Raw genomic sequence first — 19,959 nt, 5'->3', positions numbered from 1 at the left:
AACTTCTTTGCACCTTAGTTTCCTTATCTGTAAGATGAGAATATTAATAGTGCATACACATGTGTGTGTTGTGAAAATTAAGTTAATATTGGTGTAATTGGTGTAATAGTTATGAAAATGCCTTGCATGGTATGTGTATATAAAATATATATATATATATATATATATATATAGTATGAAATAAGCACTCAATAAATGTTAGTTTTTATCATTACTGCTGCTGCCACTATCAACTACTGCCACTACTACTATACATCACAAACTGTCCTTAAGTGCCAAGAATCCAAAGATGGAGATAGCATTGTTCTGTGGTTTTGCTGGGAAACAGATAAAGAAGTATATGATTACAACAAATATCAGCTGCTATTTTTTTGGAATTACTGAGGACTGAGGACTGAATATTCAAATTAATCATCTCAACCAATATAAAGTTACCAGATAGGCCATACACAGATCCTCAATATTCAAAGAATTTTGCTCCAGTAAAGTATACATACTGCTAAAAATAAAACGATATAGTTACTTTTTCTTCAAAAATTTAAATACAACCCTATATTTTGCATTGTTTCAGGATCATCAATCAATGACCAGTTATTAAGTATGGAAATACATCTTAATAGACATTGTGGTGGTCTATTTATGCAAAGATAATTTGTTTCATGGATATATTTAAGATTAATGTATTAACTTATTTGAATAACTAAATAGTTAAAATGCTAGCAGTAAGAAAGTCTACTCATCTTAAGTATATATAACCAACTTGAATCTGAAATTGAATGAACCAAAATTGATGTCAGGAATAAACATCACATCATTGCACAAAGTCAACTATATATAGACTTCAAGGAGAAACATCTGTGACTATTAAATTACATTTAATGAAATTATTATAAATAATTTGATATTCTATGATTATTACAAATAATTATAACTAATTTATGAATTATGAATAATATAATGAAATTATTATAAATAAATGAGATTATTTGTCAAAAGCATTATATATCCACTTTTACTCCTTGACTCATTTTAGGAGAAAAGAGAAGGAATTAAATACTATGTACACACATATGTTTGTATATATGTGTATGTATATATATAATACATATAAATTATATAATATGGAAATAAACACTTACATGCTTTTTATTCTTCATCTTGCTGAGAAATGCCTAATACAGCTGTACTAGACACTATACAAGTGCCTTTAAAATTAATAAATAGAAAGCTGTCCCATTATTTGACAAGAGATTAAGACCCTACTCATGTTAGTTATATCTGCCTTCAACTATGCCTTCCTTCTAACAAAAGAATTTCAGCTTCTTGTAAGTAAACTTAGTCACAAAGTGCTATAAATATCAGGGAAAAACATGAAGTGGATTTTTTTTTGGGGGGGGTGTTTTCTTTCCTCCTTTTTTCTTTTTTCCTTTTTCTTTTTTTTTTGCACTGAAGGAATGCTGAAAACATTGGCATGGAAAAACAAAACAGCACAACACATTATAGCATTAGGAATATTTCCTTATAATGACACAAGTTTCTTTATTGATTCTATTATGGGAATAGAATATCAAGCCTTGTATTTCCTGTTGGATAAAAATATTGAAATGGCCAAAGTAAATATGGGCTAAGGAAAAATTAAATGGTCTCTTTAATAATTCCACTTCATGGTTATGAACATCTTGATCACACATGGGAATGGGATATTTAGATTGCCTGCTACAGTTGGGAAACATGGGACCTTGGAATATTTTGTCATTATGTAAGGAAAACAGAGGGAGATAAAATATAATGGAAAAGAGGTTTTGGTGCTAAGATATTCTATCTTGTTCTAAGTTCAGGCTTTTCCCCAATTTGGCATGGAAATTCCCCAACTGTACATTTTCTTCTTTTTCTTTTTACTTTTTATTTTGAAATAGTTTTAGACTAACTTTTCTATAAAGAAAAGTTGCAAAAATAGGACAGCATTTTATTTTAATGCCTTCACCCACCTTGTTAATATCTCACATAGCTATAGTACAATTATCAAAACTAAGAAACTAGCTTAGGCATAATACTATTAGCTAAACTACAGTCTTTGAATTGCACAAGTTTTTCCAATAGTTTTATTTTTTAATATTTTTAAAATTAAAATATTTTGAATTGCAGTAAAATATGCATAACATAAAATTTACCATCTCGGCCGGGCGCGGTGGCTCACGCCTGTAATCCTAGCTCTTGGGAGGCCGAGGCGGGCGGATTGCTCAAGGTCAGGAGTTCAAAACCAGCCTGAGCAAGAGCGAGACCCCGTCTCTACTATAAATAGAAAGAAATTAATTGGCCAACTGATATATATATAAAAAATTAGCCGGGCATGGTGGCGCATGCCTGTAGTCCCAGCTACTCGGGAGGCTGAGGCAGAAGGATCGCTCGAGCCCAGGAGTTTGAGGTTGCTGTGAGCTAGGCTGACGCCACGGCACTCACTCTAGCCTGGACAACAAAGCGAGACTCTGTCTCAAAAAAAAAAAAAAAAATTTACCATCTTAACCATTTTTATATGTACAGTTCAATGTTACTAATACATTTGAAAAAAAACAGATTTGTAATACTATCTCAATATATTTAGTGTTTGTAGAACTATTTTGAGTAATTGAGTAAACCCTGATCCACTTTTATTAATATATATTTACCTAAAAATTTTCCCATTTTATTCTGATTTTCCCTTTTAGTGGCATAGAACCATTCATAATATGTTGTTATAAAAGTTCCTACCAAAGCGATATTATGACCCCCTTTTTGTGCTAATGCTATTTGAGTGTACCTTCTGTTTATTCAGAAATATTGCCAGACATCCCTATATCTTAATATTTAATGTTTTAGGTTTTAAAATCCTCTCTATTGTTTCTTTGTCTTTTCTTCGAAATAGCACGTGCCATTCTATTTATAATTGTCATCTTTTTTTTTACTTTATACTATTTTCAGTCTAGCTTTTCAAAGTGAATACTTGTCTCAGTAATTTTCAATCTTTCTTCTTTTCCAAATACATTCATTTTAGGCTATAAAAGTTCTTCTAAATACTACTTTTTCTGAATTCTATAAGTTTTAATTTATAGTGGTTTAACCTACATTTTGGTTTCTAATTTAGATTGTTATTTATTTAGAAATTTGTTCCTTTAGGTGTTTTTAATTCCCACATACAGCATTTGCACACATAAGCTTTATTTGGGTGACACATTGGTTGTCGGGTTTGCATGCAGGAGAAGTTCCTCACAGCCTGAGACTGCCCAAGGCTAGGGTGCAGGACGACTATCCAAAAGAGGAAGAGGACAAGAGAACTCCCAGGGGAGAGGGGAATTGGAGATGGGGCTCATGTGTCTGAGTGATGTTAGTCAGGTGTATCTGAGTGATGTCAGTGAGCAGCACCTCAGGAAATCTCTGGGTTAGAGAACTTCGGAGAGCAGCAGTGGCTTGGGGCCTTTATAGCCACAGGGTTTATCTTATCTATGGCTAACAGATGTGCAGTTTCACAGGGTATGCAAAACAGGCAGACTCTAAATGGCTAAAAATTTGCTTATTTGGGGCATGTTTAAAACAATGAGATGTATAAAAATTGAGTTTGGTGCCAGAGAGCATTTGAGTTAAAGGTCTCAGCCTGCTGTGAAGAAACAACCAACCTAAGGGCCAATATACAGAGGCCATCTTTGGTTCATTTATATAACAAATTTTAATAAGGCATATGCATTACTTTAATATGCCATGGTGCCTGAACTGCTATGCTTAGCTCTTTACCAATGAGCATCATGCTGAAATAGTTTATATTTCAAGTCTGCTGCACTAATTCTTAAGAAACTCTTTTAAACTCTAGCAGTAATTTTGCAATGAATGGTAATAAGGTATTTCCTAGGTAGCCTCTACCAAGACCTGGTCTTTCTATATGAGCCAAAGTCACTGAAATGTAAGATGTTGGAGGAGAAGGAATCATGAGCTATATTGTGTGATTCAATGGTTCATTTAAAAGATGAAGAAATTGAGTCACAGAAAGCCTAAATAATTTGTTTACAGCCACATAGCTAATTAATGACAATACCAAAACTAGGTCTCCTGATTCTCAGTCCAGTAGTTTTCCTACTGTACCATAACAGGTCAAATCTAGCAGTTATACTAATACTTTTATAAATAGCAAAACAAATTGGTTTGCTCCTAAGATGTTCCATTTATTTTGTGTACATTCCTCATTTTGTCCTTATCAAAACTGTATGTTATAAATGATGGAAACAGACAAAAAATGTAAATAGAAATAAAGCCAAAACTAGCATTTAGGTACCCACTCCCAAGTCCTTCCTCTTTGAGCTACATAATGATGATGGTGGGCATATAGTTATAGTTAGTAGGAAGACAGTTAATGCTACATTGCTAAGCTGAAATTTCATCATAACCAGCATTTTCTATTACTAAACCAGTTACCTCAAAGTGTTATTTGAAAAGAGCAACAGTGGACAATTTTATCAATTTTAATTCATTGTTAGCAATAGGTGATCATTTCAGTAGGTGTTTTTTGGAGTATAAACAAATTTCTGATTGCTCTGTAACAACTTTATCCTCACAAGAAAGAGAAGGTATCTATAAGATATGAGGGATGCACACTATGGGCTTTGCTTTGTTGTATTCATTATTGTTTTGTTTTTAATACAAAGCATAATAATAGAAGGCATTTACCATGTACTCTTATCATCAACTCTTGTGACCCAGTCTTTTAAACACGTATGCCTTTGTGGACATGTGTTTGTTTACTGTTTCAGGTTATAAAGTTGAAGTGGGGAATGTTTAAAAATTGTTTCAATGTTCTTTTTAAGGTTTAGGCACATTTTCTTCTTCAAATGATATGAGTGATATCTTTAAAGCTCATTTTACTCCTCAAATAAAAAACAGCTGAGTATACAGTAAGCACAAAATTTACATTTATATGCAAACATGAAGAAAGCAAGAGAATCTGCTGTGAAAGGTGACTATTTCAGAAATATCTGGAATATGCACATTTCAAAGTAAGTTATAGTGATAACCTGTCAATCTCGGAACATAGATCATCCGTAACTAAAGCACTTCACCTGAGTAATGTTAATTTTATAGAATAAGGTATACTTTTCTTAGTTTATTAGTCCTCTTTTATTGCTTCTAGTACAAAGTGTTCCACAAGAAAAATAACTGATGACCAGACAACAGTATTTCATAAGTGTCTGTGGCATTAATCAGTGTGCTTAAATCCAAGGAGCTATTATTTTAGCCACATTTAAATCCTGATTGCATTTTATTCTGCCTTGGCAATGTTCACAATGTGATCTTCATTAGAATGTATTTTAAGCATTCACATGCTGGCATGGCTGTTATTTGCATCCTGCACTGTGAACAGTAAATCATGTGGAAGATGCCTAGATGCAGAGTTCTAGGCTCCAAAATTTGCCTTCTTTTTGTCTTCATTTTGTTACTTAGTGTTTCTCATGGACCGAAAAGGGGTTTAGAATATGACTATCACTGGAAATTAAGCATATGACGTAGAGAATCTCAGATCGCTACCACTTAAATGAATTTAAAGATGCTTGTCCTGTTCCTCTCATACATTCACACTATTGAGTCAACACAAAGTAGATTGGGTATATTCTGATACCTTGGTTCATGTTAGAATTCTGCAGAATTACTTCTAATGCTTTGGGTAGTTTGTGACAATGCTAAAGGGCCTGATGTCCTGAAGTTCTGCTTACCACCTGCACATTTGTGTACCTGGTCTGGAAGACCTTTTAATGTACTTCAGAAAGGGTCTGGAGCCCTCATACACTTCCCTTAGCAGTGTGCAGATACAATAAAAGGAGCCATATATGATGAGTTTTCTGGTAAAAAAAAAAAAAATGTGAATTAGGTCATACCTGACTTCCCATAGCATGTACCCTTTTCTTCTGCTTGCCACTCAGGGCTTATCTATGGCACATTCTTTGCATCAAATAATGTTGAAAATCATGGAATTCTGAATCAGATACTCGAGTTTGAATTTGTACTCCACGTACAAATTTAGTACCTAAGGCAGTAGTTTTCTATAGGGGATAATTTTGTACCCTGCTCCAGTCCACTGGGGGGATATTTGGCAATGTCTGGAGATATTCTTGGTTATCATAGCTGGTGAGTACAACTAGCCTCTACTACATAGAGGCCACAGATGCTACTAAACATCCTACAAATCACAGCACAGCACCCTAAAGCAAATAATTATGTGACCTAAAATGTCAATAATGCCCAGATTGGTAAACCTTTATAGTAAGGCAAATTAACTTTTTTGAGCTCTATCATCTTTAAAATAGGAATGATACAGAGATTAATGTCAGAGAACTAGAGAGAAATTCTCTATTTCCTGAGTCATTCTGGAGATAGTGTCCCCTTTTCTTCATTGTGTTTCACATTCGTGACTCCAATGGCTAAAATTTCAGACCAAGTAAGAAGAAACACCATGAAAGTTCATTATAAAAGAAAATTTCCTTCTAGTTGATCCTTTTCACTGTCACACACAACATACCATGTAAGCAGCTACCTATACTTCTGAAACAGAACACATCCAGTAGGTTAGGACATTATAATAACTGATGCTTATATAGCACTATGTGTAAGATGCTGTTTTATCTAAGTGCTTTATATTCTTCACTCATTTATTAATAATTCTGACATATACCCTATGCAGGAGTTATCAGTGTCTTTTCACAAATGAGGACATTTGGGCGCCGAGAAGCTAAATAATTTGCCAAGTTCACATGGCTAACAAAATAGAAGGGCCAAAATTCAAACTCAGGATATCTGGCTTCAAACTCTCCAGAGTCTGTGCTATTAACTACTATACAACTCTGAGTCTCAAAGAAAGAATATAGAAGAGACTTGGACTACCATAATCTGTACTCCAAAGGAGACATCTTGCTAGGACAACAATTGGAGTTTTATGAATTGGGTGAGAAGAAAGGTACATTTGAAGTGTATAAAAGCAAGTTTATACAGCATAGTGGAATGAATGCATGTACGTGGGCTTCAAACTCAGAAAGACTCTGAGGCTGAGTTCAGGCTTCTAAGATAAAGGAGTTTGGTGACCTTGGGTCTATTACTGTAGCCTCTGATCCTCACCATTTTTTTTTTTTTTGAGACAGAGTCTCACTGTGTTGCCTGGGCTAGAGTGCCATGGCATCAGCCTAGCTCACAGCAACCTCAAATTCCCAGGCTCAACGAATCCTTCTGCCTCAGCCTCCTGAGTAGCCTGGGACTACAGGCATGCACCACCACACCTAGCTAATTTTTTCTAAATATTTTTAGTTGACCAATTAATTTCTTTCTATTTTTAGTAGAGACAGGGTCTTACTCTTGCTCAGGCTGGTTTTGAACTCCTGACCTCAAGCAATCCGCCCGCCTCAGCCTCCCAGAGTGCTAGGATTACAGGCGTGAGACACTGCGCCCGGCCCTCCTCACCTTTTTTGAAGGTCAAATTAAACAATATTTTACAAAAATTAAAACAATGTCTGGTGTAAAATAGGCACATTATAAGTGTTCAGCTTCATATTTCCCTCCAACTCTCTGCCCACATCTATCCTTTTCCAAGTAGAGCTAGACAAATAAGTGTTCTTCTCTGTAGTGCCCTACACTGCAATAGATAGATAGATAGATCATATAGAGGAAATGGTGGCCTAAACAATAAAAGGGCTGTAAATCTTCATTATGTTTAGACTGAAAATATATCTCAGCTACCTTTGAGTATAAGTCTCCCTACCTCAACAATAAGGATGATGTGACAGACCCACAATAATTAGACATTCCACCTTAGAACAGTCACAAAATGTAGATCAGAAAAGCAATTTAGGAATTACCAAATAAAAATGCTTTTGCATTGTGTATTTAATATTAAGCATTTTTACTTCTTTTTACATAAATATATACATTTATACAAACATACATACAGGTAAGTTTATTTTATTTCTTTTAACATAAATATTATTCAACTGGATACACTGTTCCCCAATATGCTTTTTTTTTTTTTTTTTTTTTTTTTTTTTTTTTTTGAGACAGAGTCTCGCTTTGTTGCCTAGGCTAGAGTGAGTGCCATGGCATCAGCCTAGCTCACAGCAACCTCAAACTCCTGGGCTCAAGCGATCCTTCTGTCTCAGCCTCCCAAGTAGCTGGGACTACAGGCATGAGCCACCATGCCCGGCTAATTTTTTCTATATATATTAGTTGGCCAATTAGTTTCTTTCTATTTATAGTAGAGACGGGGTCTCGCTCTTGCTCAGGCTGGTTTCGAACTCCTGACCTCGAGCAATCCACTCGCCTCGGCCTCCCAGAGAGCTAGGATTACAGGCGTGAGCCACCGCGCCCGGCCCCCAATATGCTTTTAACAATTAAAAATATATTATGGGTATAGTTCTATCACTACATACAGACTTTTCTCATTCTTTTTAACTATGTATAGTTTTTATTAGATAATATTATAGTTTTTATTTATGACTAATTTTATTTGAAAATTCATATATAAATATAAGAAAAATTAAAACATTACAAAAATTTATGATGGAAAGTAAGCCTTCCTCTGACTCCAGACCCTCAATTGCCTTATCCTCTTTGATATAAGTTCCCTGTATAAAATTTCAAAGGCATTATACAAATATAAAATCAAATATATATAACACACATATATATACATATATAAGATATGCTTTATATATCAATGTATCTATGACATACCTCCCTTGTGCTAAAAATATTTCTGCCTGTATATGTGTACAGAAGTGTACCATACACATTATATATACAATATGTAATCTTTTCTAAAATTGGAAGTATATACTACATCCCATGAACTATGCTTCTTTTTTTCTTTTCATCTTCATTTTATTTTTAATTAGTATGGGCATGTAATGGTTGTGTATATTTATAGGGCACATGTGATTTTTTTATATAGGCATACAATGTGAATTAATAAAATCAGGCATTTATTTCTTTGTTAGGAACATTCCATTTTAGTTATTTTAAAATACACCATAACTTGTCAATTATAGTCACTTTGTTGTACTATCAAATATTGTCCATTCTATCTAATTATCCAACTATATTTTTCCACCCATTAATCACCTCCGCTTTATCCCACCCTCCCCACTACTCTTCCCGACTTCTGGTAACCATGATTCTACTCTCTGCCTCCATGAGATCAATTGTTTTTAATATTTACCTCCCACATATGAGTAAGAACATGAGAATTTATCTTTCTATGCTTGGCTTATTTAACATAGCATAACGTTCTCCAGTTCCATCTATGTTGTTTCAGATGGCAGAATTCATTTCTTTTTGTGGCTATTATAATATTCCATTGTGTATATGTTTGACCATTTCTTTATCCATTCATCTGTTGATGGACACTTAAGTTGATTCCATATCTTGGCTTTTGTGAATGGTGCTACCACAAGCATGGGAGTGCAGATATCTTTTCAATATACTGATTTCCCATCCTTTGGATATATACTCAGTAGTGGGATTGCTGGATGCTATGGTAATTCTATTTTCAGTTTTTTTGAGGACTCTTCCTACTGTTTTCCATAGGGATTGCACTAATTTACATTCCCACCAACAGTGAACAACGGTTCCCCTTTCTCCACATCCTTACCGGCATTCATTATTGCCTGTCTTTTTGATAAAAGCTATTTTAACTGGGGTGAGATAATATCTCATTGTAGTTTAGATTTGCATTTCTCTGATGAATAATAATGTTGAGCATTTTTTCATACATCTGCTGTATGTCTTCTTTTGAGAAGTGTCTATTCATATTCTTTGCTCATTTTTAATTGGATTATTTATTTTATTTTTTTCCTATTGAGTTTTTGGAGCTTCTTATATATTCTAATTATTAATCCTTTGTCAAATGGGTAGTTTGTAATATTTTCTCCCATGTTCACTTTGTTGATTGTTTCATTTGCTGTGAAGAAGCTTTTTAGCTTCATATGATCCAATTTGTCTCATTTTGCTTTGGTCACCTATGCTTTGGGGGTATTACTCAAGAAGTACCTGCCCAGACCAATGTCCTGAAGCATTTCCCCAGTGCTTCTTTTTAGTATTTTCATAGTTTCAGGTCTTAGATTTATGTTTTTAATCTATTTTTATTTTATCTATGTATATGGTAAGAGATAAGAGTCTAGTTTCATTCTTCTGCATATGGATATTCAGTTTTCCCAGCACATTTATTGAAGAGACTGTCCTTTTCCCATTGTATGTCTTCAGCAAATTTGTTGAAGACAAGTTCACTATAAATGAGTGGATTTATTTCTGGGTTATCTATTTTGTTCCATTGTTGTATGTGTCGGTTTTTATGCCATTCCCATGCTGTTTTGATTACTACAGCTCTGTAGTATAATTTGAAGTCAGATAATGTGATTCCTCTAGTTTTATTCTTTTTGCTCAGAGTGGCTATGACTATTCTTGGTCTTTTGTGGTTTCATATAAATTTTGGCATTATTTTTTTTCTCTTTCTGTGAAGAATATCATTGATATATTGACAAGGATTGCAGTTAATCTGTTGATTACTTTGTGTGGTATAGACATTTTAACAATAATAATTCTTCCAACCCATGAGCATGGAATATCTTTCCATTTTTCTGTGTCCTCTTCAATTTCTTTCATCAAAGTTTTATAGTTTTCATTACAGAGATCTTTCACTTCTTTGGTTAAGTTTATCCCTACATATTTTATTTTATTTGTAGTTATAGTAAATGGGATTACTTTGTTGGTTTCTTTTTCAGATTGTTTACTTTTGGCATATATAAATGCTACTGATTTTTGTATGTTTACTTTGATTCCTGAAAATTTATTGAATTTGCTTATTAGTTCTCATAGATTTTTTGTAGAGTCTTTAGGTTTCTCTAGATATGATATCATATGGTCTGCAAACAAGGATAATTTGACTTCTTCCTTTCCAGTTTGGATGCCCATTCTTTATGTTGTCTGATTGTTGTACCTAGAAATTCCAGTACTATGCTCAATAACAGTGATGAAAGTAGGCATCCTTTTCTTTTTTCAGATCTTAGAAGAAAGGCTTTCAGTTTTTCCCCATTTGGTATTATACTAGTTGTGGATCTGTCATATATAGATTTTATCATGTTAAAGTAAGTTCCTTCTATACCCAGGTTTTGAGAGTTTTTATCATGAAGGGGTGTTGAATTTTACAGAATGATTTTTCAGCATTAATTGAAATGATCATGTGGTTTTCTCCCTCATTCTCTTGATATGATGTATCTCATTGATTAATTTGCATATGTGAGACCATCCTTTCATCTCTGGAATGAATCCCACTTGATCATGATGTATAGATTTTATAATGTATTGTTGCACTCGATTTGTTAGTATTTTGTTGAAGATTTTTCATCTATATTCATCAGAAATATTGGCCTATAGTTTTCTTTTTTTGTTGTGTACTTACCTGGTTTTGGTATCAGAGTGATATGGGCCTCATAGAAAGAATTTGGGAGCATTCCATTCTCTATTTGTTGGAATAGTTGAAGTAGGATTAGTATTAGGTATTCTTGGAATGCTTGGTAGAATTCAGGAGTGAAGCCATTGGATCCTGGGCTTTTCTTTATTGGGAGACTTTTTATCAATGCCTCTATCTTGTTACTTGTTATTAATTTATTCAGGTTTTGGATTTCTTCCTGGTACAATCTTGGTAGGTTGTACGCAAGTTGGAATTTATCCATTTCTTCTAGGTTTTCCAATTTATTGACATATAAGTGCTCATAGTAGTCTCTAAGGATCTTTTGGATTTCTCCGATATCAGTTACAATGTCTCCTTTCTCATCCTCTGATTTTATTTATTTGAGTTTTCTCTCTTTTTTTCTTAGTCTGGTTAAAGGTGTGTCAATTTTGTTTATCATTTCAAAAAAAACCAACTTTCATTTTGTTGATTTTTGTATTTTTTGTTTAAATTTAATTTATTTCATTTATTTTAGTTCTGATTTCTATTATTTCTTTTCTTCTGCTAATTTTAGGTTTAGATTGCTCTTGTTTTTCTAGTTCTTTGAGATGCATTATTAGGTTGTTTGTTTGAAGCTTTTCTACTTTTTCAATGTAGGTACTTATTGCTTTTACTGTGTGTTTTAATATGTTGTGTTTTCATTTTCATTTGTCTTGAGAAATTTTTTAACTTCCTTCTTAATCTCTTCACTGATCCACTGGTCATTTCATCATCCACAGGAGCATTTTGTTTAATTTCCATGGGTGCTTTTATAGTTTTCAAGGTTACCCTTGGTGTTGATTTCTACTTTTATTCCATTGTGATCAGAGAAAATACTTGGTATGACTTCAATAGTTTTTAAATTTTTTGAGACTTGTTTTCTGGCCTCTGAAGCTATTGATTAAAATGTTCTGTAAATACCTATTAAGTCTATTTAGTCTATAGTTCAAGTTAAGTCCAATGTTTCTTTGTTGATTTTCTCTTTGGGTAATATGTCTAATGCTGAAAGTGCAATGTTGGAGTTTCCAACGATTATTATATTGGGATCTATCTCTCTCTTTAGCTCTGATAATATTTGCTTTATATATCTGGGTGCTCCAGTATTGAGCATATATATATTTAGAATCATGATAGCCTCTTACTAAATTGACCACTTTGTTATTATATAAAGACATTCTTTGTCACTTTTTACAATTTTTGTTTTAAAATCTATTTTATCTGATAGAAGCATAGCTCCTCCTATTCATTTTTGGTTTCGATTCGCATGTAATATCTTTTTTCATCCCTGTATTTTCAGTCTATGTGAGTTTCTACAAGTGAAGCAGGTTTACTATAGACAATATATAGTTGGCTCTTGTTTTATTTTCCATTTTGCCACTCTATGTCATTTGATTGGAGAGTTTAGTCCATTCACATTCAATGTTGTTATTGATAAGTAAGAACTTCCTACTGCCATGGTGTTATTTGATTTATGGTTGTTTTGTAATGCTTTCTTACTTCCTTCCTGTCTTCCCTTGTTAAAAGTGATTTTCCCTGGTCATGTGTTCCAATTTCTTGCTTTTTATTTTTTGTGTATGTGTTGTAGATGTTTTGATTTCAGGTTACCTTGAGCCTTTATAACCAATTATTTTAAACATATGACAGCTCTTCTTACAGGTAAACAAATAAACAAACAATGAGAAATCTAAGAGAAATTCTATATTTTAACTCTATCCTTACCCCACTTTTTAACTTTTTGTTGTTTCCACCCATATCTTTTTATATAATCTCTCTGTCAAAAATTGTTGTGCTTATTTTTGATAGATTTTTCTTTTAGTCTTCCTACTCAAGATATAAGTGGCTTATACACTGCAATTACAGCAATAGAGTATTCTGTATTTGTATATTTACTGTTACCAGTGAGTTTTATACCTTCAGATGATTTCTTATTGCTCAGTAACATCCTTTTCTTTCAGATTGAAGAACTCCATTTAGCATTTCTTAAAGGACAGGTCTGATGTTGATGAAATTCCTCAGCTTTTGTTAGTTTGAGAAAGTCGTTATTTCTCCTTCATGACTGAAGGATATTTTTGCAGGATATAATATTCTAGGGTTAAGGTTTTGTTCCATAAGCACTTTGAATATGTCATGCCATTCTCTCCTGGCCTGTAAAGTTTCCTCTGAGAAGTCTACTGCCAGATATATTGGAGCTCCTGTATGTATTTTTTTTTTCCAGGGGCTTCAAGAGTCTGCTTGGTACTTTCTTTTACTGTGGCCAAGCTTTTTCAACAAAGTCCTCTGAACGTTTCCCTTTTCTTTCCTAAAGTGAAAGAAGACTTTCCTTGAGCTGTATTGCCTGGAGTTGGGGAGGAGTGACACAGGCACTGGTTTGGTCACTGCTGCTGGCATTTAACTGAGTCACATGCACTCCAAGCCCACTGGCTCTGAGCCAGCACAGCTACAGCAATTGCCTAAAGACTACACCCTTTGTGGCCTGACTGGCTTATGAATTTAGTCCAGGCCCAGGCTGTCAGCTAGTGGTAGGGCTAACCAGAACTTGGGTTTCAGAGAGGAGGATTTCCCTCTGGCTGGGCTGGTCTAAATGCTCCCTCCACGGACACCAGTGGAATTCTGCCAAGTCCTATGTTTTCCTATGAGAAGACGGCCCTGAGTTTCTATGAAAAGTCCTACAATCAGTTCACTCTCCCTCCCCTGGGCACATATTCTCTGTCCACTCAGCACTACAGTGAGACACTGCTGAGTAATGAGAGGTGAGTGGTAGGCAATGCAAGATTGTCTTTTCTGCCCTCTTCAGTACCTCTTTCCTTGATAAAATGTTAAAACCAGGCTTTGTGATTGCTCTCTGGATTTTTGGTTCTTCTAAGGTACTTCCTTGAAGGGATAGTTGTTAAATTGGGTGTTTGTGTGGAGGGACAATCACTGATGATTCTTATTTGGCCATCTTACTCCACCCATACCTAAATTTTGTAATAAAATAGAATAAACAGGTTTAGAGAATTCAGCAATGAGGGTAAATATGTTATTGTGAAATATTTGTTTTTGGTTTTGACATTATACACCCACACATATACATTTGCATACAGGTTGAGCATCCCAAATCCAAAAATCTGCAATCCAAAATGTTCAAAAATCTGAGACTTTTTGAATACAGACATGAAACTGAAAGGAAATGCTCATTGCAGCACTTTGGATTTCATATTTTTAGATTATAAATGCTGAACCTATATGTATAGTGTAAATATTCCAAATTCTAAAATGTCCAAAATCTAAAATACTTCTGGTCCCAAGCATTTCAAATAAGGGATACTCAACCTGTACACACACACACACACACACACACACACACACACACACATATCGGTGTGTATGTGTGTGTGTGTGTGTGTGTGTGTGTGTGTGTGTGTTAGGCCATGTTGTGAATTCACTTATTTTGGGGCTAAAAAATTTTGAGAAGCACTAAATTAAAGTTTGGTATTTTGTTTCTGTTTCTAACAGTTAGGATGGGTTCACAATCTGTTATTCATAATCTCTTACCCAGTCACCCTCCTTTATGTTTACTGCCATGGAATTGTATGATGACTAGCCAACATGGAGATAGGGCAATCTGACCATAAAAACACACATTGTAATGTTTCAGTGAAAAGGGTAGTGTATTTAATTTTGGTGCCCTGCTTGCCTAGGACAATACTTAGATTTAAGTACACAGTCAGTAAATAACTGTTGACTTGATTTCATGAAGCAGTATAATAATAGGCAAATCACTGCTTTGATGCTTTCAGAACCATGGCCTGTCAGCCTCAGAAAAACTTTTATGTGGCTTAACAGGTTTTGAGAAACAAAACTATCTTCATTTTAATTTTTATTTTCTCTTCTAGAAGGATCAATAAGTGGTAGACCAGGTATATACAACAAAATAGTGTCTCTAGATGTCATTTTCTTTCCAGATGTTAACAGGATAGAGAAATGTGACCCAGATGATAGGATAGTTAAGGGAATATCTAACCATTTGAATGACTAAAACAAAAAATGAAATTTAATGGAATAATGTCAACCTGAATTGTAATAATGCTAACCTAAAATAAGATCACCACCAAGTTCTTCCCTGGCATCTGGCCCGAGATTGGATAGAGAATTCTCTAAAAATATGAATGGTATACATAGCAAATTGGTAGGTCCACAAATCTGAATGAGGGACAAAATGTTTTTGATGGTAAAATCAGGATCTCTATGGATTGTCAAAAGTTGGTAAATGACTAGTGAATGCTAGCAAGATAAATTATAATAAGGATCAGTGTAAGGTCCTACATTTGGATCCAAATAGCCAACTATGCAAGTACAATATGGGACAGATATGGCTTAGCAACAATATGTATTTGTTTTTAAAAAAGGGAAAAGGTTTTTTAAAAAAGGGAAAGAAAAGAAAAAGACTTGGATATTTTAGTTTAAAATAACTACAAAATGAACTCATCTTTAAAACACTAATTAAAATTTAGGTTATATAAATACAAGCATAGTATTTTAAATAAGAGACTTGACAACCTTTCACAGACCACACCTCAGTATAGTGTTCATTTTTATGAGCCATAACTTAGGAGTTCGTTTGCATGAAAGCAGTTAAACTGATGAGAGAATTTGAAAACATTTTATATGAAGAACAGTAAAAGGAACTAGAAATATTTAATTCAAAAAAGAGAAACCAACAGAGTAATACTAAATTACTTCAGTAAACTCTCAAAAAAAGAAATTGGAACTGTTGGATGAAAGTTACCATGTGTCAAATTTTCCCAGTCTAGCGAAAAGCTTTACTGCCTCTGGAGTTCCTTAGGTGGAATAAAGTATTCACTTGGAAATCAAACAATCACTTTGCAGGAATGTTGTAAATTAGATTAAAGTATTGGAATGTTTGACTACACAGTGACTTTCAAGGTCCTTTCTAGCATTCAAAGTAAATAATTTTAATATAATTACTGTGCATGTTATATAACATTTTGTGGCTTTAGGGTTTACCCTAAATTTAAAATAATAGAATATCAAAACTCCACAAGATTACAAATCCTTGCATTAAACATATTAAATGATATATTAGCTGACACTGTTTTGTCATCTAGCAAACTTGAAATTTATAGTAGTATAAAAGTGTATTTTAAAGGAATAATATTAAAAAACCCATGATAAACCTCAAGTAGTTACATGAAAACTAATATACATCTCAGATGCCTAACAAATTAAAAGGGACAAAATTGTCTGAATATTTTCAAAATATCTATATAGTTTCTTTCACACATGCAAAAAAACTAAAGGTATGGAAGATTATTTTTCTACTTTTTATTTTGATGTTGAATAAATGCAGCCTGAACCCTCAATTGCAGACTGATCTGCTGAAAGCAAATTTGAGCTGGCTGCAGACATCCAGATGTTCTATTTTTTTTCTTTCTTTCTTTCTTTCTTTCTTTCTTTCTTTCTTTCTTTCTTTCTTTCTTTCTTTCTTTCTTTCTTTCTTTCTTTCTTTCTTTCTTTCTTTCTTTCTTTTCCTGGTAGCTGGCAAAGAGCCCAATTAGTTCAAATACTGTCCATTTTGGCAGGCTATTTTTTATTGTAAGGAAAAATCCCCTTAGGACCATCCCTAATAAGATAATAGTCTTTAGATTATTAAATTTTTAAAGCAACAAAACAATATGTAAATCACCAAAAAGTCGGATTAGCAAAGTATTTCTGAATTTTTATCATTTATTTACAAATTCTTCAGAACATGCTCTTTCTGGTCATTTGTCTGTTTTGGCAGGCCACTTGTCAAAACAGAGAGGATAAAAAATGCATCCTAAATAAAATGACTGGTTCCACTAATCATGTATCAATGGTGTTAATCATTATTACATTTCTAACCACGTTTGTTGCTGCTCCTGGGAAAGTGACTATATAGCACCCAGGCAGTAAGGGATCCTCTAATATATCATAGCATAGTTTGGCATACCAAAGCACAGTGTAACATACAATCATCATGAAACATCAATCCATAAAATATTAGCTTGCCAAAATAAAAATTTTGTCCTCATGAGTGTACACATTTATACATAAAATAATGACTTCCAGGAATGATGTATTTGGTGCAGTTTAGAGCCATAGCTATGAATATCAAGAAATAACAGAAAATGGTGGCAATAAGTGAACATGAATACACCAATATATTGCTCTTATCTTGGTAATATTATGCATATTTGCATTTAAACAATTTTTAAAGGTAGGAAAACATAATCCTACAATATCATGAAACCACCCTTTAGAAAATTAATAAAGGTCCACAAGGTGGGAATTGTGGTAGGGGCCTGAACTCTACAAAGGTATAAGCATAGGTAAAAAATATATATATAACCACTCATTGTCCCCTTGTTTGCTTTCCTATAATTGCTACTCATGAATCACAGAGCTTATAAGTCACAAAGATTCTTGGCTTTTGCCGGGCGCGGTGGCTCACGCCTGTAATCCTAGCACTTTGGGAGGCCGAGGCAGGCGGATTGCTCAAGGTCAGGAGTTCGAAACCAGCCTGAGCGAGACCCCGTCTCTACCAAAAATAGAAAGAAATTAATTGACCAACTAAAAATATATATACAAAAAAAAAATTGGCCGGGCATAGTGGTGCATGCCTGTAGTCCCAGCTACTCAGGAGGCTGAGGCAGGAGGATCGCTTGAGCCCAGGAGATTGAGGTTGCTGTGAGCGAGGCTGACGCCATGGCACTCACTCTAGCCTGGGCAACAAAGTGAGACTCTGTCTCAAAAAAAATAAATAAATAAAAATAAAAAAAAAATAATAAAAAAAAGATTCTTGGCTTTCTTCATTGCTCCCATAGATAATATTACCCTGGTGAAAGTTAAGGCTGGTCTTTGAGATATCTTCCAAGCCCTGCATTCCAGTGGGCTGGCTGACCCACCCAGACAAGTGGTCCATACCAAGAAACTGACTGAATTGGTCTTGTTATCCCCATCCAGGAACTGACTCAGCACAAGACAATTTCTATACCCCCATAGTTCCACGTGTGACCTAGCCAATCAGCAGACCAAATTGCCTAGGCCTTTGCCAGCTAAGCTATCATTAAAAGCCATTTCTCCCACATTCTCAGGGAGATGGATTTGAGAACTTCTTCCCATCTCCTGGCATGAGGCCCTTGATATTAAAATCTTTCTCTGCAGTGACTCCTGCTGTCTCCATTTATTGGCTTCCTCTTTAGCAGTAAGCAATGAACCTGGTAAGGCTGTAACTAAGTGGGGGCTCATCTGGGATCACCCTTGTGGGCACTTGCCCATGGTTCATCAGCCTTTCATAGATGGGGAGGACCTAGAGATGTGCCCTAGCAGCTGCTCAGTTCTCTTGGACTGAGAGTAGTTTCTGGCACCATCCCTACTGGTGGGATATTGTTGACCCATGGTGCTTGTACCTGTTTACAGTGGAGAAATGGTTTTTGAAACTAGAAGACATCATCCTTGGTGAGTATTTGAAATATGCTCAGTATCCCCTGCCTTTTCCTGATTATTGACCTCTTTGAAGGTATTGTGGCTACTTTGTGGGTCTTTCTTGGCTTTCCCTATATTAGAAGAAGTGTACTGTCTTGGGGAGAATTCTCCCCAACTGGATGGAGAATAGGGAGTCTCTCTAGAAGAATACTATTGAATTTTTGGTTTGACTTGTTTTAGAAGACCTTCTGTTTGACTTGCTTTTTCAATTTGAGATGTATATATTTACATGAATCCCTTTCCTTGCAGAAATAATATTTTCTCTTGTTGCTCTGTTGTTCTCTATTGGTCTGTTATAGAGAGGGGTACCAGATAAAATTCCCTCTCATTTTGCTTTATGTTCCGGAGAGCTTGTTTTGTGACCATGTTGGAACATTCTTTCTTGGTCTCCACCAAGGGATACAATTGTTAAGTTGCATTCAGTGGCCAACATAAAAATCTCTGGGGACCCGAGATTTTTTTTTCCTAATATGGTAAACTCTGGAGACTGTTTGTCATAAAAGGTTCCATTCATAAGGGGCATTTGTCATCTCAATATTTGTTGCTATCTTAGCCTATTTCTGGGAGAATGAAGGGATCTTTGGGATTACATCTTGAGAAGCCATTGGATTAAGTTACTTTAAAATAAGTGCATCATTAAAAATTAATGGTCAAAAATGGATCCTTCAAAGTAAGAAGACTCCTCAATTTTTTCATCTTTTTAAAAGGCAAATTATTGCCTAGATAACAATTGCTTAGGGAAATAAAATAGGTAGTTAAAAGATTGATAGTCTAAATATATATTTACATATATATGTATATATATATTTAAAAGCTGGCAAAATGAAATTCTTTATAACAGCTATAAGATCTGCTTCAGTCTGTGTGTCTGTATGTCTGTATGTCTATCTATGTCATATGCATGTGATATTTCTCTACCAAAATATATAAAAGAGCTCTAATTAATTTGCTTTAAAAAGTAAGCACTT

This window comes from Microcebus murinus, chromosome X (assembly GCF_040939455.1).
Source record: "Microcebus murinus isolate Inina chromosome X, M.murinus_Inina_mat1.0, whole genome shotgun sequence".
Classification (NCBI taxonomy): domain Eukaryota; kingdom Metazoa; phylum Chordata; class Mammalia; order Primates; family Cheirogaleidae; genus Microcebus; species Microcebus murinus.
Note: the sequence above shows the minus strand (reverse complement) of the source record.